The following is a 3575-nucleotide window of genomic DNA, read 5'->3' as shown; positions in this document are numbered from 1 at the left end:
TAAAGAAATCCTCATTCTATAACAGCCTTTTCTTTACAAAGATTGACTTGTGGTAAAATAAAATTTTTTAAAACATGTCCAAATAATTCTGCACAGAGTTAAAGGTTTTGTGTGAGCTTTTTACCATTGTTCAGCCAAAACGCAGTCCAGACTTTCCCTTACAGTTCTTCCTGACCTCCTTTCTCCTTTTTTCAGCAGAGCAGTAAATGCACCAGGAAAGGACTGAAAACAAGAGGCTGAAATTCAGCTCATCAGCGTAGACATGGGAGGTCGCCTGGTCCAGCCTCTTTCTTCTCCTGCAAGCCTTAGGGAAAAAAAAACCCAAAAAACAAAACAAAACCAAAAAAACCCCCACAAAACCAAGCCCAAACAAAAACCAAAAAACCCAAGCCAACCAACAACAGCAAAAAAATACAAAACCAAAAAACCACAAAACCCCCAAAACCCAAAGAATCACCAAATTAGAGATTAGAGATCCCAAAAAAAGTCACGAGTCCCAGTGAGTTGACCATTCATATCATCACTAGTCTTTCCCACCTTAGTCACATGTGGAATACCACTTAGCAATCACCAAGGAATAATTGGCAACAAGAAGTTATTCAACATATCTAGTTATGCTGCCAAAACACAAAGTTTTGTTCCTTATCTGATTTCTGCCCTTTTGCTTGATGTAGCTGTATTAAAAAATAAGGTGCAGTTGTTTCCCTGAAGAGTTTTCTTCTCTGTCATGCCCTTTACTCACCATAAATGTAAGTCAGAGGAGCCAAAGAGCTACATCTCCTCTGAGGGCTTTTATACCCAGTGGTATTTGCCTTCTCCCTTTTCTCGGGCATACTGGGAACAAGAGGCAGGCCCAGCCAGGGGTATATTAACCCCAGCCTTTGCCCAAGGGGCTTATTTTCTCCCTGGGATTCACTGGGGTCAGAGCTGTCCTCTCATTTCAATGAAGGGGCTCTTTCAGCTCATCTCAGCTTTTTGTCAGCAGGTGCTTTTGATATCTAAAGCAAGAGAGGCTTCAAAGACACAGTGAGGAAGATAGCATTGAACACAGTAAATATTTAAATTCATGATTTTGGGTTACGTGTTCAGAGTTGGTAAGGTGCTTTTGTATTTTGTAGTTTAATAAAACTTGTGTTTTAATTATGGTTTTCTTTTTTAAGGAGTATTAGAACTTCCTGAAATTCCTGATTGTGTTAAGTGTGATACTTGAAATTTTTTCAGCAGATTCATCATGTCATAAAAGGGACCTGCCTCTTGTCAAAGATGCCATCCAAAGCTGAGCCTTCCAGTAAGTAAGATGAGGATCATTACTGGGAGAGGGAGTGTGAGCAGGTACTAGGCAAGGAATTACAGGGGGGTGGGGTGAGGGGTTGAAGGCAGTACAGTGGGAAATAGTGTCCATTGATGGTCCCCCCAAGACTTTTCCCCAAGAGCAGCAGGTGCATTTATGTGTCCTAAGGAGCACAAATACATTCCCTCCTCAAAGAAACAGCTCATAATTCTGTCTAACCCAGGTGTCCATCATAATGACAGCCACAGCCTTCAAGTGGGGATGAAGCTGGAGACTTAAGGGCCTGAGTGCACTTATGAGATGGCAAGTAGCCAAATCGTGGGGATTTGTCCCACATGCCACTAAACTTGTGCACTGACTTTGGTTTTCTTTCTCATAGCTGACTAAGAAGCTAACTGGCCATCACGGGGCCTTCCGAGAGGGCCAAGGTTGACTCATTTTGCATCCAATGTAGATTCCCGTTGCTGGTCATCCAAAAGATAAGTTGCGGCCTGTCGCTGTTGAGCCGCTAGCAGAGAAAAAGACTTGGGTTTTTAGTGTGGCAAGAAAAGAGAGCTTTATTATTTTGATTCTAATTTATATAGACTTTTCAGAGGTCACCCAGATTGGTCAGTCAGAAACCTCCCCCTAGGCCAGGACCGAACTGTCCAAATCTCGAGACACTGTTTCAATAACATCCAAACTTTATCTTTGTTTATAAAACACAGGAGAAAGTTCTCATGGGAAAGATCTGTGCTAGCCACCGTGGCCTACGACTGAGAGATGGGAAGATATCAGGATAGCAGGCTGGAAATTCCTGTGAGAGATCTAAAAATTAACATGGGGAAAGAGATATTCTCTAAGGGACCTCTTAGTACAGCCAGAGGCAGCAGCTCTACTTTGATTGCAACCATAGGGTGCACAGTGCAGAGCAGCTCCAGTCTGTCTCACATTGTCTAGCGTCTTTTGTTGTCTACTGTGTCTTTGTGCTGTCTCAGATCAATTGTCTCTGCCTTTTACCCTTAAGGGCTTTATTGCAAGCATCAGTTGTCATCTCTGGGTTCTCAAATATTTGCACTTCCCGGCTCAATGCCGGTGTGATTTGCTCTTTTACCAGTTGTCTTGGCCGTGTCTTGGAATTGCATACTAGAAGCATGGAGTCAAGTGTCTTTTGAGGTCTTGTTCCTGGCTGTATTGCCATCCCTCCTTTCCAGATGTGAGTTGTAATGTCTTAGGGCTTGTAAGGATACGTGCAGCATTCTGAACTTAGCATTGTCTCACAGCCATCTTGATCATTGTGACTGACAGTTCTTGTAACAGGTTGCTCTGTTACAGTCTTTTCTTTCACTCCTTAGAGCCTCCTCCATCTACCATTGCTGTACCATTCTTCATCTGTTTTGGCGTCGTCTCAATCTTTGCCATCTTTCTTCTTGCCGAGAGCTTTTTTTCCTAATCTTTCATGCTTCACACTGTTTGTAGCATAATGTGTTGTTTGTGTCTGTGTTTAGCCTGGAACTGGTCTGCCCTGTGGAATAGACTGGGGGATAGGTAGAGAGAAGACTTGACAAGTAATCTGTCACTTTGCTTAGGCACCCGAGCCACACCTGAGACAGAGTAACCATGGCTGGTCCATGCAGGGTTTGGGGCAGATGGTGGGAGCAATACAGCAGCATCTTGCAGTTTGTTAGTCATTTGTGTTAACGCACGCTGTTGTTGGATCCTAGGCATTTTGCTTTGAGAAATGAGAATTTTGGAAGGGTTAAGCTTTCCCCATGTGTCTGGGTGACTTTGACAAATAATTCTTTTTCAGAGGCAGAGGAATAGAATGTAAACCTGACATGAACGGAGGGGGCCAGAGGAGCACAGATAAGAGGCAGGTAGGCATCTGGCACCCAAGGGATGGCTTGATGTTCTGCTCTACGTTTACTTCGTTTGGCTTTTTGTCTCATTTTGAAGATGCAGAGTGCTTAGCACTGCCAGGTGTTGGTAGAGGTGGGGGACAATGAGCCAGATAAGTACTGGATACCAAGATGAATATTGATTTCTGAGCAGAAGTAGGTGCTACAAGACTTGGGCTAGTGATGGGTTTTTATGTTAGAGGTGATGTTTCTTGTTTTACAGGTGGTGTGGATAATTCAAACCTATTGTAGAATACAGGGAGCCCCATCTACCTGACTTTTGTACCTGCGTCATATCTACCTTTTTTTACCCAGGTAAAAAAGTGGAGTAGATAGGAAGCTCCGGTGTTGTGGGTAAAATGATGGAGTAGCTAGGAAGCTGGTAAAGAAGTTGGGTAGCTAGGAAA

General features: G+C 43.4%; 1 long non-coding RNA gene across 1 annotated transcript; it reads left to right on the top strand.

Annotated features, from left to right (window-relative positions):
- The first annotated feature begins 901 nt into the window (after nucleotides 1–901).
- On the top strand, nucleotides 902–1601 carry LOC146445038 (uncharacterized). Its single transcript, XR_014851132.1, has 3 exons — nucleotides 902–1050; nucleotides 1161–1292; nucleotides 1515–1601. It is a non-coding gene; the product is annotated as an uncharacterized LOC146445038 (long non-coding RNA).
- The last annotated feature ends 1974 nt before the right edge of the window (nucleotides 1602–3575 follow it).

Source organism: Lichenostomus cassidix, chromosome 1 (genome assembly GCF_008360975.1).
Source record: "Lichenostomus cassidix isolate B80296 chromosome 1, HeHo_3.0, whole genome shotgun sequence".
In the NCBI taxonomy this organism is placed as follows: domain Eukaryota; kingdom Metazoa; phylum Chordata; class Aves; order Passeriformes; family Meliphagidae; genus Lichenostomus; species Lichenostomus cassidix.
This window is presented reverse-complemented; position numbering and strand designations above follow the sequence as displayed.